We start from the raw sequence: 25,820 nt of genomic DNA on the forward strand, positions 1-25,820 counted from the left end.
ATCCTCGATGAGTAATGGCTGTATCTCCAACTATAATGCTATAAATATGGGTTAATTTTTTATTAAATTCATAGATAGAGAGCTAATGTCTTGCATAGAAGCTTCCATTTCTGAGTTTAACTTCCCCACAGCGTCCAGTAGAAATGAACATGCCATCAAAAAATTTGCTGGATAATTTTTTTTAACATTTTTTGTGGTGTATTGAAGTGACCCAGTCCTTGTTCTGTAGAGATCACTCTTCAGCATTCATCTCAATATTAGTGCTGAGCGAATTGAAGTTAATGAAGTGGAATTTGATCTGAATTTCAGGAAAAATTTGATTTGCCTTGAATCCGAATTTCAACACAACACGAAGCGCAACGAATCAATTTTTCCTGAAATGGCGGTAAAAAGAAATACATACTCGCCACATCCATTGGATCGCGGAGAGGCCGTCGCAGACATCTTCATTGAAGAAAACATGCCAATTACTTTGTCACAAAGTGCATTTCTTTGTAAGTAGTGCTTGCAAGAAAGAGAGCGGCGATTTCACCACTCTCCGTCAATTTACCCCTCAGATACCGTGTTCATAGCGGATCACGGCCTCTCATAGAAATAACAGAGTGATAAATAAAAAATAAATAAATAATCATACTTACCTCATCCATTTGCTTGCGACAGGCCGGCCGCCGCCATCTTGATTGAAGATCTGGCGCAAAATCTTGCACGGTCCATGATGTCATCATGCCAGCCAGCGGGTTGACGTCATACGTTACTGCACATGGGATTTTGTATGATTTTTTTTTATTTTATTCATTTATTACTCTGTTATTTCTATCAGATGCTGTGATCAGCTATAAACAGGGCATCTGAGGGGTATAATGACGGGTAGCGACGCTATTGCCGCTCCCTTTCACTGGAAGTACTACTTGAAATGCACTTCGTGAAAAAGTAATTTGTCACAAAGCTAATTTTTTTAAAAAGCAGCCAAATTACATTTTTGAATACTTCACTCATGTGTGATCTTACTCAAGTATGATTTTTTAGTTTTTTACACAATTTCATGAAAAATCGATTTGCTACCATGAAGCACAAGGAAATTTAGCTTTGCGGCTAATCAAATTTATCCAGAAATTCGGATAGAAGTCCACCGTTCGCTCAACACTAGCGCTGACATGTGACGTCACCACCTCATCATGCTGGGTGGGTGCAATGACATCATCACTGATGACATCACCTCGCCCGCCCAGTGTGATGACATGCCGACGTCACATGTCAGGGCATGTGAGAATTTCCGCATTCTCTGCAATAAAGATGGCCGCAATGGGCTTTCTGCAATCAAATAGATAAGGTGAGTATGTATTATTTTGTTTTAACTTCTTATTAACCTTCTAATAAGCTGAATGTGACTCTCAGATGCTGCGATCTGCATTGAATGCGACATCTGCGGGGTTAAATGATAGGGGCGGCGCGATCGCCGTTCCCTGTCATTGTGCCCACTCAATACAATTGAATGTAAATTGTTTTGGATTCACTATTCACAAATGATAATTTCACAGCTCACCATCTCCTCTTTCTGAGCAATGACCTGTGCACAGGACACAGATCATGCCCAAAACACAGTCTCAAAGAAGTCAATAAGCCATCTCCAGTCTGCAGTTGCCAATCATCCATGTGGCTGCTCTAAAGTATATCTCTTGTGAGGCAGTAAGAGGCCTCATCTATGAAAAGGGAAGATATGTGTCTCCTAGAAGGGTGCAGGAAACCTATTAGAGCAGATGTATGTGATGATTTGCTGTGTTTTCCCCACGATCACCAGGCCTGAGGTGAGGCCAGGTGCGAGGAGGAGTTAGGCCCCAGGGAACAGACCTGCAGGCAGCCTGTGTGGTCCCAGCCAGGAGGGCTGGGTGGCCACAAGGCTAAGGAAGCCTGCAGAGGCTCTGTGTGGTTTCAGCCAGGAGGGTAGAGGAAGCCTGAGTTTGGGAGGACCCATCGTCGCCTGAAGATTGAAGAAGAGAGGTGTCGCACGGTCAGAGTCAGGAGGACAGCTGGAGCATATCCCCCCAAGGTATTTTGCTGCTTCCACCAGGAGGACTGGTGGGTTACACTGGTCCCAGCTAGGAGGCTCTCTGACCGAAGCCGAATACCACAGTGTGAACACTGAGCTAGAGGTGAGTTAGAGAAAACCTCTGTATAGTGAGTGCCTGGCCAGGCAAGCGTTTATTTGTGTTGATGTAAAACATTGTGAGGTGAAGCTGCGACTTCATGGTGCCAAGTGATTAGTGTTGAGCGTGAATATTCGAATCGTGAATTTTAATCGCGAATATCGCCACTTCGAGAATTCGCGAATATTTAGAATATAGTGCTATATATTCGTATTCACAAATAGTGTTGAATATTTTAATTGCGAAAATATATTCGCCGGTCAGTGGTGCAGTTATATGTTCTAAAGCCCTTTTTGGTGTGTAATAGTGGTTAAAAAATATATATTATATGCCGTTTAGCAGTGCAGTAATAATATGTTCTAAAGCCTTCTGTGGCGTGTATAAGTGGAAAAAAATAAGGGCCTATTTGCCGGTCAGCAGTGCAGTTATATGTTCTAAAGCCCTTTTTTGCATGTATTAGTGGCACAAAAAAAGTATTTGCCGTGGTGTGGTGAAGTGAGAAAATGACAGCCCTTTTTAGATTGTATTACTGGAAAAAAAAGGGCTTATTAGCCGTTGTGTGGTAAAGTGAGAAAATTAAATACTTTTTTGGGGTGTTTTAATTTCCTTTTTATTTATTTATCTGATCTAACAGTATGACAGACAGAGAAGCGCCAGGCCCTGCACAGGGAAATGACAGCGGCCTAAATGTTTCTGGCGCAGGCACAGGTCGCAGCAGAGTAAGGGGGCGTGACAGCAGGAGTCGCAGTCAGAGGCCTGATCTCCCGGTGTCATCTAGCGGTTGTGTCTTGACCAGCAACCCAGCGGTTCTTGAATGGTTGACTCGGTCATCTCTGTTTTGGATCCACTCCTTTTTTTGGGCATTAGCAATACTGAGGGATTACTGACCAAATGCTGACCGAGTGAAGGCGGATGCTCAACAGACAGGATCCGTTTTTTTGGGGTTATTCTTCTGACAGATCAGAGGAAGGGCAAAATAATCAGTGACGTCAACACAAACTTACTGCTGACACCCTCTTCACTCTGTCGGGGGGCTCTATTTGTATAAGCGTTTAATAGAACAGGATTTGTAGACATCTATGTGGAATCAGCTGACGACGGTGTAAAAGGAGTGCGCTTCTTCTTGACGCTAACATCTACCTGTAAGACTGAGTTCACACTTGAGTTATTTGGTCAGTTTTGGCCCCGTGACTGCCCAAATAAGTGAAGTGTGCAGTGATTCTAAGAGAGATGCCTGTCATACTGATTCACAGTATTATTTCACTACCACAGCAGACTACCTATGTGTTTAACTGCAAGGCACAGTGTTCTACACCACTATAAAGGCTTTCTGCAGCCAGGAAATAGCGTTGTTTTTATGCGATTCACAGCAAATAAATTCGGATCAAACAAAAAAAATTCTAAAAATTTGGCGAACCGGCCAAATCGACCGAATGTTAAATGGATGTACAGTGGTTGCACATCTTGTGACTTTTCAGTGAATGTTGTTTAAGTTATAGTTGGTGTAAGACAACCCAGCCTGAAGAATAAAAGAGGTATATCATTTGATAAGTGCACTTTTCTGGTAATAAAGCTGTTGTTTTACTGCTGCTGTGTAAAATTAAATGCATTTCATGAAATGCCATGGCAAAAATAAGTGATATCTCTCCTATATGCAATCCTCCTTGTAACCTCGAGGGAAGACTTCTTGGCCTCTATACATCCCTGGGTAGTTCTTGTTGACCTTGAGCACAATTCCTTATACGAACACTCTCTTGTTTACCTCGGTTGGAAAAAAATATTTCAACTGTCCTTCTCCAGAATGTATAAAGGTTTTGTCCCAATTTTACATTCAACCACTATTTTAATTAAAAACCTTAAGGTGAACCCCATAAAATGAACAATATAAGTCTACCAGATGGCTATGTTTTTTGATTTGTTCATAAATTTATCTATTTGCACTTATATCTTTTGCATGCAGAAGTAGCGGTAGCCTTACCAGTTGTCACTCAACTTTCCAAGAAATGGTTAAGACAAGAGGATAACTCAGAGTCTTAAATTCGTGATTCAGCTTTTCTCTTTTTCGGTGGTAAGTTTCTTGTTAATAGTGTTGTGGGTTTTGCTTTGGACAATCACATTTTATTGGATGAGCCACCCCCCACGATAAGTTGTTAAGTTTCCAACTGCTGAAACCCCCAGCAATGAGCCTAAATCTATAGTGGAATCAGAGACCAAGTGTTCACCACCACAGGATAAATAAAGAAATACATTATTTTTAAGGAAACCGTATGGACTGTTCATGTAATATAAATACGTGCCCGCTCCTCCACAGCGAGAGACACTCTTTGTAGTCACTCATTAATCTCAATAATAGATGAAGATTCTAAATTCAGGACTCTAGTCTCCACTCCTCATTAAAGGGGTTTTCCAGGCTCCTGACATTGATGACATATCCTTAGGAAAGGTCATTAGTATTTGATCAGTGAGGGTCCAGCAACCTGTACCCCTACTGATCAGCTGTTCCCTGAAGCCTCCGGCACTGGACTTAGCTCTATGAATGGAGCTCGAAGCACAGCTCCGTTCAAAGTGTAGTGGCCACCCTAGTTAGTGCACAACAGCACCAATTGAAGTGAATCAGAGCTGAGCTGCAGTTAATTGGCACAAGCACTGCACTTTGAATGGAGCTGTTCTTTCTGTTACATTCACAGTTTTAAGTCCAGGCTAAAGTGGACAGCTGATTGGTTGGGGTGCTGGGTGTCAGACAGTCACCAATTGGGTACTATTGACCTTTGCTGAGGATAGGTTATTAATATGGGGAGCCTGGAAAACCCCTTTAACTCTTAATTACCTATATTTTAAATTATTATAATTGATAAATTGTTAGAATTAGTGTTATTTCTTTTGTTAGATTAGTGTATCTAATTTCAATGCCAAGAAGAAATATAATAATGCATGGTTTCTATATTTTTATAATAAAATAAAAAACTGATGGATATAATATAGTCATATGATAATTAGCAATGCTGACTCTAAGGGCTCATGTACACAGCAGATCCTTGTATGGAGCTGGTACAGCAATGCATGGAAGTACAGAGCCTTATAGCCTCCATACTAGGGAACTCGATGACATATGGAGGTACAGGATTCATACACTTCTATGGGAACCCTAGTACAGTTAAGTACAAAATGAAGCGGTAATATCATCTTGTGCATGATCCTTTATAATACCAAGCCAAAATCAATAAGATGAAAAAGTTTTTTCCTCATTTTCATTTTGCCTCTTATGGGGGTGACTGTTTTAATGGCCAAATGATGCCCTTAGCAACAATTCTGTCCAGCTTTAATCTTTCCAAAGCATATTTTGAAATAAGTTGATCTGATTGGTAGCTATGGGCAACCGTTTTTCATAGGACATATTTTATAGAAAAAGCCCAAAGTGTTTCAAGTCTGTGTCTATCCTTAGCCTAAAGTGGTTATATAGTCTTCTGGACAATTCCAGCTACCGCTTAAATATAGCGACAGGAACAAATAAAAACATCTTTAAAAGAGTTGTCCATTCCTTACTTAGTGATGGCCTACCCTCAGGATAGGCCATCACTAGCTTATTGGCAGGGGGGCTACTTCTCACACCACCACAAATCAGGTGTTTGGGTGTAACTTCAAGTGTGCCATAACTTGGTGTTGGAACTACACAGCATCGTCAACCCTTTAGTGAAGGGACCTTGTAACTATAGCACTGCTCCCTTTGACTATAATGGGAGCAGTGTTGTAGTCACAAGCTCCATCCACTACAAAGTTAATTGAGCTATGTAGTTTTGGTGACAGAGCGACACCCGAACAGCTGTTCGGTGGAGGTTAGATTAGCTCTTTGGACCCCTGTCGATCACTAGTGATAGTCTAACCTCAGGATAGGCCATCTCCTAGTTAAGGCTGGTCAACTCCTTTAAAAAAATCACTGAGATTCGTGAACCTAGCAAATTGATTTTGCCATCTAGAAATCCCTGGATTAATATTTTTAACATGTTCTGGTTTCAGAAAATTTCATTTTTGAAGTTTGTTTAATAGGAAACTGAATGATAGCAGTGCCTACAGAATATCGTATCAGTATTTGTTTTTCCAGAAATACAATATTGTTAGAGGTGATCATATGGCCCTGCAAGGCCCTGATCTTAACATCTTCCAGTCTGTCTGGCATTACATGAAGAGATGGTAGGATTTGAGCAAGCCTAAAACCACAGAAGTTTTGTGATAAGTTCATTCTTAGATGTTTGGAACAACTTCCTTACCATGTTCCTTCAAAAACCTGATGCTGTTTTGAAGACAATGAGTGGTCACACTAAATTCTTTTGTTCATTTGCTTTGCATTTTGTTAATTGATTATAACTATTAACACTTTAATTTTTTTGTAATCATTTTTACTTTTCAGAATTTTTTTCGCACCTGCCTAAAAGTATTGCTGAGTACTGTACATCTTATGACAGATGTACCCAATCTCTGTTCTCATCATTAGACAGCTTAGAATATCTAGCTGTAACAGTCACATACCATATACCAGTACATCAATGCTGTCGTTTCTAAACAAGCAGAAGATGAGGACCAGGCCAGCTACACATAAAAGGTTGCTGGAGAAAGTAAGTATAACATTATTTTTTATTTTAGACCAATTGGGGTCTTGTTGACATTTTTTATTATCTTGAATAACCCCTTAAGAAGGGCTTGTACATTACTCCCTATGGACATACACTATATGAAGAATAGTATTGGGACACCACTATTATCATTGAATTCAGGTGTTTTGTTCAGTCTCATTGCCACAGATGTACAAAATCCAGCTCCTAGCTTCCATGCAGTCTGCCTTTACAAATGGATCATTTTAAAGATTGCACTGAATTCCAGTGTGGCCCTGCCAATGTTTCAATAAGCCATTTTATGAAATGTCTTCCCTCCTAGATATTCCATGATCACGTGGAAGCCTTTAAGAACAAAGTGGCAGACTGAGGCGTATGGTGCATAAAAGTGGATGCAAGCCTTTCAGCAGCTGGATGCAAGCCTTTCATGATCAAGCATAAGGCCAAACATCAGATGGAGTTGTATAAAAGAGACCACCACTGTACTCTGGAGCAGTGGAAACATGATCTGTGGAGCAGTGTTGCCCAACTCCAGTCCTCAGGGACCACCTACCAGTCACGATTTGAGAATACCCCAACTAATGAATACCTGTGGTAAGTCCTGATGCACTGACAATCACAATATCACCTGCCCAATACAAACGAAATTGCGAAAACATGACCAGCAGGTGGGCCCTGAGGACTGGAGTTGAGGAACACTGTTGTGGATGGATGGATCATGTTTCTTTATCTGGCAATCTGATGGACAAGTCCGATTTGGTGGAATTTTTTTTACCAAAAACCAAGTGGCAGCTGTGTGAAAACCCATTCATGTAGCTGCAGTTTATTTTTGTGACCATGCCAAGAAAGGGCATGCAAAAACCACACAACTGTGATATCTGCAGATGGGTGTCAATGGTTGGACTGGTATGGGTTAATTTGCACACATTTTTGTTTATAGGCTTGCAAGCTTGTTTTATTTAATGTGCATTTATTATAGGTTGCAGTATCCAAGAAAGAATACAAAGGGATCACGTTTAAATGCTGTTACAGCTGACATGTTGAAATTAATCAGGGGTATACAATATCCATATTAACCCTTTGTGATGAGATGAGTGAAGCAATTTTATTTGAGATATTTTTTTTCTCTTTCTTCAAACGTTAAAAAAGAGACAATTTGGAAGCCCTCTTAATATATAAATATTTTGAAGAAGCTCTCATAATTAAAAGACAAGTCAGCAGTCTGTTCACAGCCCGTACCTTTTAATCTGCTGTTTCATAACACCCTGTTTTACATTTTTGCACAAACCAGCAAATTAGGTTATTGATATTCCTTCTCCGGTACGTTCACCAGAATGACAGTCCAGTAGATCTGAAAATACAGGCAAATATAATGGCATTTTTGTGTTTAAACCTTACTTGGGCTGTATGATTTCACAGATTTAATGTAGTAAATATTGACATTTGGAAGAGAGAATATAACAATATGAAGTCGTATAAAATAATATTCCGTATGGTCAGATAGTGTTAAAATGGAAAAGAAAATATTCATTAAAATTTGCATTGAACCTGGGATGTATCATGAATACAAAATGTAAAAGGCAAAAATACAAAATAATATTTAAAAAAAGGAAGATAAAATCCTAAAGTTCTTTCAAACCTTTTCCATTTTTGTTATGAGTGGCTAGTTTGTAAATATCAAAGATCCACTTTATTGTAATGTTGAAAGCTGATTTGCATGCTGATGAAATGTATGTGTGCGGCGGTGAACTGTAGGGTTATCTCAAGTGGACCGGTGGGGAGCTACAGAATCAGACAGTTGAACGTCTGACCGACTCAAGAGTCCACGCTGCAGACCTCTTCTATTCACTTTCTTCATAACAATTAAAATATGCAAAGTGATAATTTTCCTTAAGTAGGCCTTAAATGTGCGATCTATTTAAATGTGAAGAAAATTGCTCGAAGCTTCTGGTGTGAGGGACAAAAAAGAAAAAAAATGAAAAAGAAAGAATAAATTATGCAAATGGCAGAAAAAGGACTCTACCACTTGAACGCCTAATATTCCTGTAATAGGCATACTGTTTCATTTAATTTTTTCCTGCTTATTAAAAGTGACAGTTCTTTTGCACTGTATGATGGTTGTATCTGACACAAGCTAAGGGAATGACTGCCAGACTAAATGCTAAAGCATTTTGGTAGCTTTTTTAGATGATGGTTATATTCACAAAGTAATTATGCACTAGAGAGTCGAGAAATAAGGTTTAATTACACAGTAATCGCTTCTGATGGACACAGCAGAAGTGTGAACACCGCCAGACTGCAATCCATCAATGACAAACCCCTGGCCACTTTTAATTCCTCCTCATTTGCATCATAACCTCCGCACCAAGTTGCACAAATGCTGTTAAATGTTAATAGGAGCTGTCTTTCCTCTCAAAATGAATACTTAAGCTGTTTCATTTTTTTTTTCCGCTCTCCTCCACCTCAGACCTTCAAAACTAGCTTCTTTCGGCGAGCAGGCATTAAGCGCCAGGCATGGTACGTGGTCACTGTTGAGCTAATTGGGAGCAACACTTAAAATTTTTATCTGTGGAGCGCTAATAATGCACACTGCTGACAAACCATTGAATAAGTAATGGTTTTGGTGGAGTGAGGGGGGAAAGGAGGCATGCACGGAATAAAATATGTGGAAGGGACGGTTGTTCGGGAGCTAGCTATTTGATTAGGGGCTGTAGTCATATTTAAACCATATCCTTGGGGAGCACGGACAAAATTACATCTTCATCTCATCAAACATTCAGCCATATTTAAGCATTCAGCTGATCAGGCTTTATTGTCTCCTTTCTGGCTATACAGAAACAATGAAGCTTCATCCTGCTTCATAAACCTTACAACAAAATAGTGGAATTGATGCTTATGCCATTGTTTTTTTTTTTTTAACCAAAAACAAATATAAACATTTATATTACCGTATAGCAAAATTATTCTAGTTACGGCTGGCAAAGCCTTGCGTTAAAGTGGCCTTATCATGTCTCCTACAGAATTTGAGCGCAGCATAGGGTAGAAGAGAGACAATGAGCTCGGAGGTTTATCGTCCTATGATCTGGTTCATTATTTGAATGTAGCCAGGATTTAAATACGGAAAAAGCCTGTAAGTCCTGCTCTTCCCCCATGCATACAGAAATCCTGTGAGTCCTGCTATTCCCCTTGCATAGAGAAAGCCTGTGAGTCCTGCTATTCCCTGTGCATAGAGAAAGCCTGTAAGTCCTGCTATTCCCTGTGCATAGAGAAAGCCTGTGAGTCCTGCTATTCCCTGTGCTTAGAGAAAGCCTGTGAGTCCTGCCAGACATAGAGAAAGTCTGTAAATCCTGCTCTTCCCCCAGACATAGAGAAAGCCTGTGAGTCCTGCTATTCCCTGTGCATAGAGAAAGCCTGTGAGTCCTGCTATTCCCTGTGCATAGAGAAAGCCTGCGAGTCCTGCTATTCCCTGTGCATAGAGAAAGCCTGTGAGTCCTGCTATTCCCTGTGCTTAGAGAAAGCCTGTGAGTCCTGCTATTCCCCTTGCATAGAGAAAGCCTATGAGTCCTGCCAGACATAGAGAAAGTCTGTAAATCCTGCTCTTCCCCCAGACATAGAGAAAGGCTGTAAGTCCTGCTTTTCCCCCAGGCATAGACAAAGCCTGTGAGTCCTGCTCTTCTCCGAGCATAGAGAAAGCATTTGAGTCCTGATCTTCCCCCATACACAGAAAAATCCTGTGAGTTCTGCTCTTTCCCACATAAGTGGTGAAAGTCTCCGAGTCCTGGTCTTTCACATGTTCATATGAAAGCCTGGGAGTCCTGTTCTTCTCCAAACATAGAGAAAGCATTTAAATCCTGATTTTCCCCCATACACAGAAAAATCCTGTGAGTTCTGCTCTTTCCCACATAAGTGGGAGCCTCCCAGTCCTTCACATGTTCATATGAAAGCCTGGGAGTCCTGCTCTTCTCCTGTACATTTTGAAAGCCTGTGTGTCCTGATCATCCCCTGTACATAGAAAAAGACAGTGAGTCCTGATCTTCTCCAGTACATAGAGAAAACCTTTGAGTCTTGATCTTCCCCCATATATTCTATAGATTAAGCATGTGACTCCTGATCTTCCCCTGTACATAAAGAAAGTCTGTAAGTCCTGATCTTTTCCTGTATACAAAGACTGTAAGTCCTGATCTTTTCCTGTATACAAAGTCTGTGAGTCCTGATCTTCTCTTGTATACAAAGAATACTAAAGTATACTAAAATATAAAAATATTTTTCCAATACGGCGAATGGCGTATCGGAAAAAGGGTTAAAACCAAAAAATGAAATAAAATATGATCAAAAAGTCACACACACCCCAAAATGGTATAAAAAAATGAAAGATTACCCCGCAAAAAATGAGCCTCTCTCACAGCTCAATAAATATAACTATAAAAAAAGTTATGGGGGTCAGAATATGGTGATGTAACAAAACATTTTTTCTCAAAGTTTTAATTTATTTTTACCCTATTTAGACATAAAAACCTATACATATGTGGTGTCGTTGCAATCGTACTGATGCAGAGGATGAAGGGCACAGGTCAGTTTTGCCATAAAGGGAACGTCGTTGGATCAAAACCTGTAAAACAGTGGAGGAATTGCGTTTTTTCCAATTCCACCCCATTTGGAATTTTTTCTACGCTTCCCACTAAATTGTATGCCATATTAAATGGTTGCATTGGAAAGTACAACTTGTCCTGAAAAAAAAAAGCCCACATATAGCTATGTGAGTGGAAAAATAAAAAAGTTATGGTTCAAGGAACATAGGAAAGAAAAATGAAAACGCTAAAATTAAAAAACATTGCAAGTTGACCTTTAGTCCACTTTTATATGGCAGTATTTTGGTCTTTATTTTGATTTAGTGGCCTATATTTAGTAATCCTAAATATGGTATAACTTTAAACAGGCTGTCTACACCTACACTAGATTTATCACAGTGGCCCAGAATGGATTATAAATTCGGTGCTGGGATTATCTATCTCTCCAAAAAGCTTATGGCTAATGAATCCCTATTAGGGATGAGCAAATCGATTTGTTTCATTAGCACAGATGAGAGTTTGTTAGGTAAAGATGTCCTTCCTTGTGAATCAACAGCAAAATGGTACTCCTTCACCTGTGCTGACAACACCTCACAGGTGAAGAACTTTTGCTAATGAGATGAATCAATTTGGTACAATTAGAATCTATTCACTCATCATTAATCCCTATATATCCACCCACTATTTCGTATATAGTATACTGTATATTATATTTTAAGCTTGGTATTTATTTTGGGTATTAAGGAGTACTTTTAAGGACTTTATATAAAAGTTTAGCTTATCAAATCTGGTATGCCAGTTTTGTGGCGTAAAAATAGTGCAAGAGATGTCAAATGCAATATTTTATGCAACATTTGGGCAAATTTTGTGACATTTAGTGAGCCTTGCCACTTTTAGAAGTTGGTCCAGATTAGAGGTTAGAACAGTGTTAAGTCAAATATTTTTTTTTGCAACTTTTAAAGTCGCATCTCCATGCCAGGAAACCCTCTGGTGTACTAAACCACACTGCATTTGGGCAGAATTTATTAAAACAGAGCTCCACTTCAAAAATTTGGCACAGCAACACAAATCACAGATAGACTTAAAACTGACACAAAAAAATATTGCAAATGAAAAATTGCTTTATATATACAAATACGAATTGTTCAGGGATAGACAAGCTTCTCTGACTCAACTATTGGTTGGCTTACTTCGAGACAAATTTTTGCACCAGAATTGTGGTGCAATTTTGGCTCAAAATGGCACATATCAGGCCCTACCCCCTTTCCACTAAGCCCATTCCCTTGTCAAGAATGTCAGGGGTAAAGTATGGTCCTGGTTCTGCTAAATACAATGAACTAAAATTTAAACACAACACTTTCGGTTTTGCTCCCATTTCGCACCTTGATATGCCACACCTGTGAGGTGGGATAGATTATCTTGGCAAAGGAGAAGTGCTCACCAACACAGTTTTAGACAGATTTATGAACAATATTTGAGAGTAATGGGTCTTTTGTGTATGTAGAAAATGTTTCAGATCTTTTAGTTCAGCTCATGCAAAATGGGAGCAAAACCAAAAGTGCTGCGTTTATATTTTTGGGCAGTGAAGCTGATACAGTCTGCACTTAGGGAAGATAGAATTTAAGATAAACTTGAATCGTTTTCTAGCAGAAATAATTTGGTTTTCAAAATAAATTCAGTTCAGGATTAACGTATTACTAAAAGGCATTTTTGGACTATAACTCTATGGCAATGTGAGCTGTTGATGGGTGGAGTAGTTTTAAAACTTTGTTGTGTGGCATTTAGATGGATTAAACAAAACAAACTAATTTACAAAATGTCCCAATATAACTTTTGTCGGTCCGAAGCTTTTAAATAACATTGCCATAGAGGTCTTCTATAGGGATGAGCGAATCGACTTCGGAAGAAACATAAAACTTAGTTCTAATACTGTATGGAGCAGGATTGTATTGGCTTCGATGAGCCGAAGTTTTTGCTTTGCTAAGTCTCGCAAGACTTCGCGCAATAACTTCATAAATTAATTTGTACTGTAAAAAAAAACATTTCCCGAACTTGAGTTCAGAGCAATTACATTCTAATACTGTACGGAGCTCTTGCTCCGTACAGTATGAGAGCAGAGTTTTATGTGAATCGACTTTGGATGTTTCATCCGAAGTCGATTTGCTTATCCATAGTCCTCTACCAAAGCTAAAATTGTAAAATTAGATGTATCATACTCAATTATTTGTTCAATATTTCACCCAATGTGTAATAACTAGAGTTGAGCGAATTTTTCAAAAATTCTATTCGGCCGGTTTGCGCATTTTTGGGAAAAAATTGCTTCGATCCGATTTTATTTGCGGCGAACCGTGTAAAAAAACGGCTATTTCCAGGCAGAGAGCATTTATAGGGGTGTAGAACACTCTGGCTTGCAGTAACACGCATAGGGAGTCTGCTATGGTAGTAAAACAATACTGTGAGTCAATATGACAAGCACATGACAGGTGTAGCTCTTAGAATCACTGCATACTTCACTTATTTGGGCAGTCACAAGGCCAAAACTGACCAAATAACTCAAGCATCAACTCAGCCTTACTGGTAGATGTTAGCGTCAAGAATAAGCGCACTCCTTTTACACCCTCATCAGCTGATTCTACATAGATGTCTACAGAACCTGTTCTATTAAACGCTTATACAAGTAGAGCCCCCCGACAGAGTGGAGAGGGTGTCAGAAGTAAGTTTGTGTTGACGTCACTGATTATTTTGCCCTTCCTCTGATCTGTCAGAACAATAACCCCTCAAAAAACGGATCCTGTCTGTGGAGCATCCGCCCTCACTCGGTCAGCATTTGGGCAGTAATCCATCAGTATGACACGTAAATAGAATATTTGTATGCCTTCTGTGTTTTCTACCCACTGCTGCTTTTGGCTACCAATTCATAAGCCAATTCTGATAGGACCATACAGGCATTACAGCTGCTACACAGACAGGATCCATTGTTTGTCTAATTTTTCCTTTCTTCTGACAGATCAGAAGAAGTGTCAAATAAATGATGATGTCAGCCAGGCCAAAAGTCAAAATAGTGGACCAGTCATGAAGTGGGGAAGGATGGGAACAGCATGAGAAGTCCACAGAGTGAACCTATGACAAAGTGGTTAGGTGGAAGCAGCATGAGGAGACCACAGAGTGGCCCAATGACAGGGTTTGGAGGTGGAAGCCACTGAAGGAGGCCACTGAATGGCACAATGACTGTCACACCTGTGACAGGTTTTAGAAGGTTTGAAAGATTATCTGCACATTAGTGATCTGACAGCCTCTTTTGGTTTTGGTTTCACTTTGTCTGTGTGTTGCTTGTATGTCCACACCTCCTGTTCAGGTGTGGATCATGTGACCTTTACCTCTCCCTATTTAGTCTAACTTTGCCCATCACTCCTTGCTCAGGATAGCTTCATTTGGTTTTGGAACAGCGGGAGTGTGGTTCTAGTTGAAGTCCTGTTCAGGTGGCAGCAGCATGAGTAGGCCACAGAGTGGTACAAGAACAGAGTCTGGCGGTGGCAGCAGCATAAGTAGGCCACAGAGTGGCACACCGACAGAGTTTGGAGGTGGCAGCAGCATAAGTAGGCCACAGAGTGGCACAACGACAGAGTCTGGAGGTGGCAGCAGCATTAGTAGGCCACAGAGTGGTACAACAACAGAGTCTGGAGGTGGCAGCAGCATAAGTAGGCCACAGAGTGGCACACCGACAGAGTCTGGAGGTGGCAGCAGCATTAGTAGGCCACAGAGTGGCACAATGACAGAATCTGGAGGTGGCAGCAGAATCAGGAGGCCACAGAGTGGCGCAATGACCAAGTCTGGAGGTGGCAGCAGCAGCATCAGCATCAGGAGGAGACCACAGAGCGGCACAATGACAGAGTGTGGAGGTGGAAGCAGTATGAGGAAGCCACAGAATGGCACAGTGACAGAGTGTCGATTGACCAAGATACTTCTGGGGGAACCTGCCTGGCATGAACAGGCATCTAGTAGCTACAGACAATGACATAACAAAGCATCAAGATAGCTTTGAGCCTGGAAGAGTCGAGAAGTTCATCAAGATATGTCAATAAAGATTTTTCTGTATATAACTGCAGCGCTGACTACAGAATAAATTTAGTTTTTTGACCAAAATACTTCAATTAAGATTTTACCGCATATAACCGCAGCACTGACCACTGAATTAATTTAGTTTTTTGACCGACATACTTCAATAAAGGTTTTACCACATATATTACTACAGTGCTGAACGCTGAATAAAATTAGTTTTTCAACCGAAATACGTCACAAAAGATTTTACCGCATATTACTACAGCGCTGAACACTGATTAAAATTAGTTTTCCCCCCGAAATACATCACAAAAGATTTTATTGCATATTACTACAGCGATGAATGCTGAATAAAATTTGTTTTTCCACCAAAATAAGTCACAGAAGATTTTACCGCATATAACTACAGTGCTGAATGCTGAATAAGATTTGTGACGTATTTTAGTGGAAAAACAAAAGATTTTACCACATATAACTGCAGCGCTGAACGCTGAATACAATTTGTTTTTCCACTGAAATACATCAATAAAGATTTTACCGCATATAAGTACAGTGCTGTACGCTGAATAAGATTTGTTTTTCCACCAAAATACATCACAAAAGATTTTACCATATATAACTGCAGCACTGAATTCTGAATACAAATAGTTTTTTCACTGAAATACGTCCCAAAAGGTTTTACCACATATAACTGCAACCGAAATACGTCAATAAAGATTTTACTATATATAACGGAGCACGGAGATGGAGTTCGGATTCCCACCGCACTATACGGATGTTTTAGAAATGAACCGCTTCTCCTGACAGCAGCTCCTAGGAAGGTCATGGAGCGTTCTGGTCATCCGGCATCTATTCGCTCTGCTGACGGATGATTTTGAAAGTGTGTAGAAGCCACACAGGGCCCTCATGCTGCAGATTTATCATGGAAACAGCATGGAGATGTTACCGCTATAACTGCAGCGCTGACCGCTGAATACATTTTGTTTTTCGATCAAAATACTTTACCACATATAACTACCGCAATGACTGACTGCTACCACCGCTACTTCTGTGAAACCCTGCACCACTACTTCCTGGGTAGGTAGGAGGCTGCTCTACCCGGGCACGTTTGGCTCCCGACCTCCCACTGCTGCCACCCTGCTGACTCCCAGCCATGCTTTCAACACATATAACCACCAACGTTAACTGAGAATATATTTTTCTTTTTGTACTGAAATAGGCCACTAAACGCTTTCAACACATATAACCGCCACCGACCTGAACTAAGAATGTATTTTTATTTTTGTACTGAAATACAAAATAACACATATAACCGCTGCGCTGACTGACTGCTACCGCCGCTACTTCCGTGAACCCCTGTACCACTACTTCCCGGGTAGGTAGGCTGCTGCAAAGCAGGTGCTCTACCCCGGGCACGTTTGTCTCCTGACCTCCCACTGCTGCCACCCTGCTGACTCCCAACCATGCTTTCAAAACATATAACCTCCGACGTTAACTGAGAATATATTCTTCTTTTTGTGCTGAAATAGGCCAGTAAACGCTTTCAGTAAAAATAAATGCACCAGTGAAGTGCGTATATATTTTTCTTTCTGTACTGAAAAAAGGCCACTGAATGCTTTTGCCACAAATAAGTGCACCAGTGAAGTGTGTATATTTTTTTCTTTCTGTACTGAAATAGGCCACTGAACCTTTTTGCCACAAATAACTGCACCAGTGAAGTGTGTATATTTTTTTCTTTCTATAATTAAATAGGCCACTGAACGCTTTTGCCATAAATAATTGCGCCAGTGAAGTGCATATATATTTTTCTTTTTTTACTGTAATACGCCCCTATACGCTTTTGCCAGAAATAGCTGCAACAGTGCAGTGCATATATTTATTTTTTTACTGTAATACGCCCCTATACGCTTTCAACAGAAATAACTGCAGAAGTGAACTGAGAATATATTTATCTTGGTGGACTGAAATAGACCACTATACGCTTCGACCAGAAAAAAACATAAAGAGTGAAATGCATATATATTTTTCTTGTAGAACTGAAATACGCCCCTATACGCTTTCACTAGAAATAACTGAAAAAGTGCAGTGCGTATATATATATTTTTTTTTCTGTAATACGCCCCTATACGCTTTCACCAGAAATAACTGCAACACTGCAGTGACTATGTTTTTCTTTTTTTACTGTAATAAGCCCCTATATGCTTTCACCAGAAATAACTGCAACAGTGCAGTACATATATATTTTTATTTTTTTACTGTAATACGCCCCTTCACGCTTTCACCAGAATTAACTGCAGAAATGCTCTGAGAATATATTTTTCTTGTTGTACTGTAATATGACCCTATACGCTTTGACCAGAAAAAACTTAGAGTGAATTGCGTATATATTTTTCTTGTAGTACTGAAATACGCCCATATATGCTTTCACCAGAAATAACTGCAACAGTGCAGTGCGTATTTTTTTTTTTTTTTAAGGAAATACGCCTCTACATGCTTTCACCAGAAATAACTGCATAAGTGAAATGTGTATTTTTCTTGTAGTACTGATATAGGATACTAAAGATACTAAGATATAAGCCACTAAAGGCTTTTCGACATAACACTTGCAGCCCAATAACAAATAGCTGGAATGTCAGAGCTGTCTAACACTGCACTTGTAAATCGCTTTGCTATCAATGTCCCTAGCCCCTTCTGACGTCTCTCCCTGCACTAAGATGCTGTGAGATGATTCCTCCCTATCCTTTCCCTGCACTTATAAATCGTTTTTCCACAATAAGGTTTTTCCAATTGTTGTCCCTAGCGCCTTCACACATCTGTCCCTGCACTCTGAACGCTGAAAAATGGCAGAATCTAAAATGGCTGCCGGATTTATAGGGCTGTGACATCACAGGGCTGACTGGCTGCATGCATGGCATTATGGGTGATCCCGCTTTCCCAGAGTTCCTTTCTCCATGTCCTCACACGTGTAGCCGGCATTTTAGGAAAAATGTGATTCGTTGCCACGAAGCGTGAGGAAATTCGCATTTGTTGAAAATCGCATTTTTCCAGAAATTTCGGATCGAATTCCACTTTGTCAGCTTTGATTCGATCTTCTCTAGTAATAACATTTCAAAAATAAAAAAACAAATACATATAGCAATTTATACTTCATCTTCATTCTTAACGCATTAAATAAACCATAGCAATCAATATTTCCCAATGATTTTTTGATGTCACAAAATAACACTGCAAAATATTTCCAGCTCACCTGCTCCACTCCATAGGCGTGCAAGGAACCCCCGGATTAGGGAAACAATTTCTTCAGGAACAAAAAAATCCAGCACATGCACTACGGATAAAATCCAGCCCTTTTATTGTGATTCTTTTAAAAATTCCATGAGCTGATGAGCGCTCAGTGGTCTACACGTTTCGACAAACTGTCTTAGTGATGGATAAGACAGTTTGTCGAAACGCGTAGACTGTAAAGCGCTCTGATCAGCTTATGGAATTTTGAAAAGAATACAATAAAAAGGCTGGATTTTATCCGTAGTGCATGTGCTGGATTTTTTTCTTAACACAAAATAACACTGTAACATGTATCACTTCCTTTTAGTACATCTGAATACTCATTAAACATGGTGGTGCAAAACATAAAGCATGCATTTGTTTTAAAATCTATTTATTCGGTGATATCTTCTTCATTATACACCAGAGATGCCCAACCTGTGGCACTTCAGCTGTTGCAAAACTCCAACATGCCCTGATAACTGTAGGCTGTCAGGGTATGCTGAATATTGTAGTTTTGCAACAGCTGGAGGGCTGCAGGTTGGGCATCCCTGTTATAAACCTTTTAACCAATAATATCAGTTTGATCATATTCCTTTGATTGTTGATAATAACACTTAATACCATTAGTATTACACATTTATTCAGGAATCTTCTAATATATCCAATGTTGTATTTTGGTTTATACTTCACTTCATATACTTTGGTATTTTTGTTTTGTTTTTTCTTTGCAGATATACCAAGCTTTCCCAATGTTATATAGTTAATTAAATGCTTTGTCCTTATCCATAAGAATACATACCTATAATATATTTTGATCATGGTCTTTTAGTACATGTGCTATATCAAGTGCATACATAAGAAAACATATAGTATAAAAATAAACTTCTCTTGCTTCTCTTCTTTCTTCATGGCGTGGCTCTTTGTTAGAAGGGGTTATCTTTGTGTTTTACATTCTCCCAACTTTTTTTTTCTAATCTCTGCCCTCTATGTCACCTAAGGCTAGGTCTACACGATGACATTTGTCGTGCAACATTTTGTTGCACCAATGTCGCGCGACAATTTTTATAATGGCAGTGTATGGTGACGCACTGCAACATGCAACATGCTGCGACTGCGACAGTCGCAGAAAATCCATTCGAGATGGATTTTTCTGTGACTGTTGCAGTCGCAGCATGTCGCATGTAGCAGTGCGACACCGTAGACTGCCATTATAAAAATTGTCGCGCAACATTGGTGCAACAAAATGTTGCGCGACAAATGTTGCAGTGTAGTTGTGCCCTATCTGTCGCGCAACTTATTGTCGCGCGAGAAATGTCGTTGTGAAGACCTAGCCTAATTCCACCTCTTTTGGTTGGCATGTGTGATCCTCATCCCTATCGGTTAGCTTCTATTTAGATCATTGGTGTTAGTAAAACATATAAACAATACAATTAGATGAAACAGTACGAAGGACCCATTTCACATACTCGGAGGAAATGTTTCCATCATATTCACACAGTTCTTTGAACTCATAACAAAAACAGTTTTCCTGAAGCTCCATACACATTTTGTAAAAAAAAACATAAAATACATGAATCATTGAAAAGATGGAAGTGGCTCCTCTGCACACACTTAGTACATAAATATGGACTTATTATATAAGAGTACAAGGACTTATTATATAACGGTATTCCATACAATATACCATGCATCTAAAACTCTTAAAGAGGACCTTTCATGGGATTATGGGTTACAAACTGGTCCGCTTACCAGATAGGGCAGCCTCTACTAATGGCAGCACTTTTTTTTTCTGAAAACCCCTCTGTTTCGGCGCTGTGTCTCACGCTGTTTTTGATGCCCCATATGTTAATTTACAGTATTGGTACAGGGAGGAGGAGACGGCTAGGTTTCTCAATGGGCGTCTCCTTCTCCCTGGCTGTAGCGCAGTTCAGTCGCAGCGGAGAGCGTCACAGCCATGGAGATGGTAAGCAGTTTTTTTCTCCCTGGCTGTGACGCTCTCCGATGCGATTCGACTGCGCTACTGCTAGGGAGAAGGGGACACCCCTTGAGAAACCCGGCCTTTTCCTCCTCCCTGTATCGATAGTCTAAATTAACATATGAGGTGCCAAAAACAGCGGGGAACACAGTGCCGGAACTGAGGGATATTTTAGAAAATAAAAGTGCTGCCATCTGTATGGGCTGCCCTATCTGGTAAGCATACCAGTTTAAAAACATAATCCCATGAAAGGTCCTTTTTAATAAATGGGCTATATCACATGTGCACAAAATGTTTGACTTAATTTGAGCAAGAGATCAGGTGCATTTGCTATGTTAAATATTCACTGCATTTCAATATTTATTTATTGAAAAACGATGACTTTTTATAGATGTCACATATGGGAACAGTCCTGCCATGTGACCTGGGTGCGACTGCCAAGGGTCGATCTATTTCGCCCACTCAATCTCTTGCGCTCCTACACACAGGCCTCAGATTGAACCTAGATCACACCCCGACACAGCCTTTCATGCACCCCAACAAGCTGCCACCATCTAAGACATTTAAATGAATACACCAATTAATTAAGGGCTCATAGAATACCCCACAGAGCCCCACTCGCAAGCAGGCTCACAGTAGCACAGGCCACACTTCTAGCTAATACACAGTATTGCAAACCGCACTCATACACTTAAAAACGTAGGTTACTGGGCTCATTCAGGAAACAGGGCCAAACCATTAAAAATGTGCTTTAATGTGCTAAAAGGGTACAGTACTTAGTTACAAAAGATTAAAGAAATAAGAGACATACAAAATGTGCACAAAACAGTAATAAAAATAAAAGGATAAAAAGCAGAAAGGTTCTTACCCAACCAATTGTGTGGTCAGAGTTCATTCTGGTTTCCGGGGACAGGAGGAAAGTGGAACACAACCCAATATTGATCGGATCCCCAAATTGTGTAATTGAAAATGTTCCCAATTGTTCATTTTTATCCCCATTTGGCAGAGGGTGGAGCTGAGAGGAATTTCCCTCCTATTCTGTCCCAGCCTTCTGGGATGTCACTCATTACCTGTGCATGCTCCATCTCTCTTAATCAGCTGGCAGCAGAGCCGGAATTGGGGGTGTGGGGGGCAAACTGGGTCCCATAGTCTAAAGGGCCCCTGCTTTAGTGCTGCTGTTCAGCCGAACGTCTGGACAGCTGAAAAGATGAACTTTACAATGCAGTGTAAGGTCCCCTCCCTGTGACAAATCCTTACTACAGTGCTGCTCTGCAAGCTGATATCTTTCGGGACCAGCAGCACTCTATTACTGGTGCTGTAGGACCTGTCATGATATCAAGTGCAGGAGGCGAAGCTCAGCAGAGAAGAGGTGACAAAGGACCTGCGATGACCTCACCATCATGTGACCAGAACAGGAGGTGGAGCTCAGCAGAGCAGTAAAGTAATGAAGAAGAAGACCAGTGATGACAGCATGTGAAGAAGTGAAGGATTCCATGTAAGAGCCAGAGAAATGCTGGAAGTTGTCGTCCTCTTTAGTGATGGACGAACATCTGCCGAACACGATCAAATGTTTGTGAACCGCAAGTTCGCGGCAGGTCCCATTCATTTTAATGGTAGACAAACCTGAAAAACCTTCAGCTCATATTTGCAGTCAATAAATAATTACTAGAAGTGCTCAAATAGTCCCACAACATGGACAGTGACATACCAGATGTATTATTCGAATTTGCAGTCTCCATTCAAAACACCCCGCTTCAATCAGTTTTCTTAGGGGGCGACTAGTATATCACACCAGTTATAATTATTTTTTCTAATTGCGTTTGTCACTCTGTGTAGCTGCAGTATTGCTCACCAGTCACCACCGCTGCACAATACAAATCCACTATAATATGCTTTCTATGTTAGAAAGTATATTATAAGTACGTCACACCTATCAATAGCACACCTATACCAGTCCTTGAAAGGACTTTTGTGGACCGATTTCATAGCGTTTTTTTCCTTAACAGTCTGTCCCTGCTCCACACAGCAACCTCTCCCTACACTGGCAAAAGACTGAATATAAAATGGCGGCCAGATCAGGTCTATTTATAAGGTAGGGGGTGTGTGCATGTGCTGAAACATCTCAATTGGCTGTCCTGTACCACCTGATGGATGTGTCGAGGGTCAAAGTTCTTCACAATGTAAAAGAATATGGTGGACGCGAATATCTCCATATGTTCGCATGTTCGGCGAATCGCGAACGGGCAAAGTTCGCCGCGCGAACCGCAAGGCCATCTCTATTCCTTTTCTCTAATACCTCCTGTTATGTAATATCAGAGTACATTACACAAGGAGGTATACAAGGAGAGGACTACAACTCTGAGCATGTCCAGGCCATTATTATGTAATATCAGGGTACATTACAACACCCTGGATATGCTGGAAGTTGTAGTCCACTCCTATTATACCTTCTTTTATAATGTACTCTGATATTACATAAAAACTGACTGGACATGCTGGGAATTGTAGTCTTCTCTTATGCCTCCTCTTGTAATGTACTCTGATATTACATAATAATGGGTTGGACATGCTGGGAGTTGTAGTCCTATCCTCTTATATGTCCCCATGTAATGTACTCTGATATTACATGATAATGGTTTGGACATGCTGGGAGTTAAAGTACTTTCCTATTTTACCTGCTGCATTAATGTGCTCTGAATTAGGGCCAGGACTGTGGATAGGGAGGGTAGTCATCCACCTTGGCGCCACTTCGCTACCCATAAAGCCTCAGGCCGCTATCCCTCAACCCTGTGAGGCATTAGAATAGCGCAAGAAGCCGCAATGACATCACTGCAACCTCCTGCGCTGTGTCTTGCATCATGAATCAGGGCGCAGCAACACAAGCCACAAATAATACTGTAGGGGCGTTAATATTATTTGATGCAATATGGAGGGTATTGCTACTAATGGGGGCTCTTTTGGGGAGTGGTATTGCTATTGGGGGCACTATTACTAATGAGGGCAGTCTGGGTGTATAGTATAGTGTTTGTGGATATGGGGGGGAGCACAGCAGGCACAGTATTAGGAGTAGCTTCAAGAGGTTCTCTGAGCTTTTTAATATTGATGACCTATCCTCAGGATAGGTCATCGATTTCAGATCGGCGGAGGACAGACACCCGGCACCCCGAGGAGACGGCACGCACAGTGCATACTAGCTTTCTCCCATCTTTCTTCCTGCTCTGCTGCTGTTTGTCTATGGGAAAGCAGCAGTAAACAGAACGCGCCGTCTCCTCAAACAGCTGATTGGCGCGGGTGTCGAATTGTGAACATTCTGTCTGAGTGTCTGCATTTCCAGGAGGCTATAGTGTCCCATACAGGAAACCTCGTTACCATTACCTTTGTTAGCAGGAGGATGCTTATTGGATCATATCAAAGGTAAATGTGTGTTAGCTTCTACTGATCCAGACGGAACGTCATTATACAGAGTGGCATGAAAGCATATAGAGATATAAAAACATACACAGCTAATAACAGTTATGAGAAATGTTGACTATTTCTCACAATGGAGATAATGTTGGTCATTTATTAACCTGAAATATGCCTATATTAGGCGTACTTAAGGCAACATTGTGCCGCAATCTGCGATTTTTCCCTGCTCAGATCTAAAAAAGTGGGCGTAGCATGCGCGGGGAAAGGCACGGGCCAGGAGGACCATCTCCTTCATCACTTTCTACTTCTATTTAGAAAATGGTAGAACATGGTCTGAATGTAAGCCAGCAAGGAAACTGGCTTACATTTAGAAGCGGATGTGGAAGTGCAAGAGTTATGTAGAGGACAGCGCCTCTTCCTAACTTCAGCAAACTACCTCCAGCCCAGGGGCTTTATTAAGACCGGCGTCTAAAACGCCAATCTTAATAAATGACTCCCAATGTATTTAAATGTTTAATATTATCTGTGGAAAATAAAATAAAAATAGAACATAACTTTAAAGTTGAATTTCCTACTCCGATAAAGTAGCTGTACCTATCAATGGAATTAATTACCATGCAATTTGATAGTCTATTTCATGTACAGCAGTATGAAATGTTTAGACTTTGATGTTGAGCATTGTGTGTTGCTGAATGTTTCCGTTTCTTGTCACATCCCTGGAAACTCAGCTGTCACGGTGTTAGCTGAGTTCCATCTGCAACATGGAAAATCATCCTGAAGTTGCAACTGATCTGTCAGGGAATTGTGCTAAAGCCTCATGCAGATGTCCGTGGAACACGGTCCGTGAGATACCGGACTGGCATTGCAGGAGCGCACGGCGTCATTGGTTGCTATGACGCCGTGCGCTCCTACAATGCCAGTCCGGTATCTCACGGACCATGTTCCACGGACATCTGCATGAGGCTTAACCAGTACAATATTTATAAAGCTAAACGTTCAGTTTTGGTGAACCTTCTGTTATCAGAGCTTTGTGTGAATGATTCACTAAAGGAATTCTCCCGCATTAGAAAAATGGATTTGCTTTTTCTCTTAAAAAAACACTACACTTGTCCATCGGCTTCAAAGGGGCTTCAAAAGACCAAAGGGGTAATTTATTAAGAACGGTGTTGTAGACGTCGTTCTTAATAACCCTGCGCTGGCGCTTGATGCGCCTGAGTTATGTAGAGGCGCCAACTTAGGCGCATACATTGCCTGCTTACAACAGCTTTAAATCGACACCAGCTCCCTTTTTGGCGTAGATTTTGATAATTTTCTACGACAAAAACTAGCATAGAAAATGATAAATGAGACAGGCCTGCATGTCCTCGCTCTTCCCCTCTCACGCCATGCTCCCTATTTTAGAACTGGCGTACGTGGAAGAGGAAGAAGTTGCAGATTCTTGAAAAAAATCTCAGAAAGAAAATGATAATGCACTAAGAAAATAGATGCAAGCATTATATATAGACTGTGCCAAACTACCCCCGCCAGGGTGGTCTCAGGTCAGGCAGGTCCTACGCCAAACCTACCTATGCCATTGGGCATCTATGTTCAGGAGAGCAGACTCTGCACGTATACTGTGTGTCACGGATTGTGTTACAGAAAACTAGAAGACACAAATGAAGATCCGACTGACTTGATCCAAAACTAAGGAACAAAAGGGTAAGCCCTGTAACAGCCTTAGCTCTCTCCCTTACTGCTCAGCCTATGCAAAAATCTCTATGGTAGATAATTGCATACCCTCGTTCCTCGACTG

This window comes from Bufo gargarizans, chromosome 8, assembly GCF_014858855.1.
Source record: "Bufo gargarizans isolate SCDJY-AF-19 chromosome 8, ASM1485885v1, whole genome shotgun sequence".
NCBI classification, from domain to species: domain Eukaryota; kingdom Metazoa; phylum Chordata; class Amphibia; order Anura; family Bufonidae; genus Bufo; species Bufo gargarizans.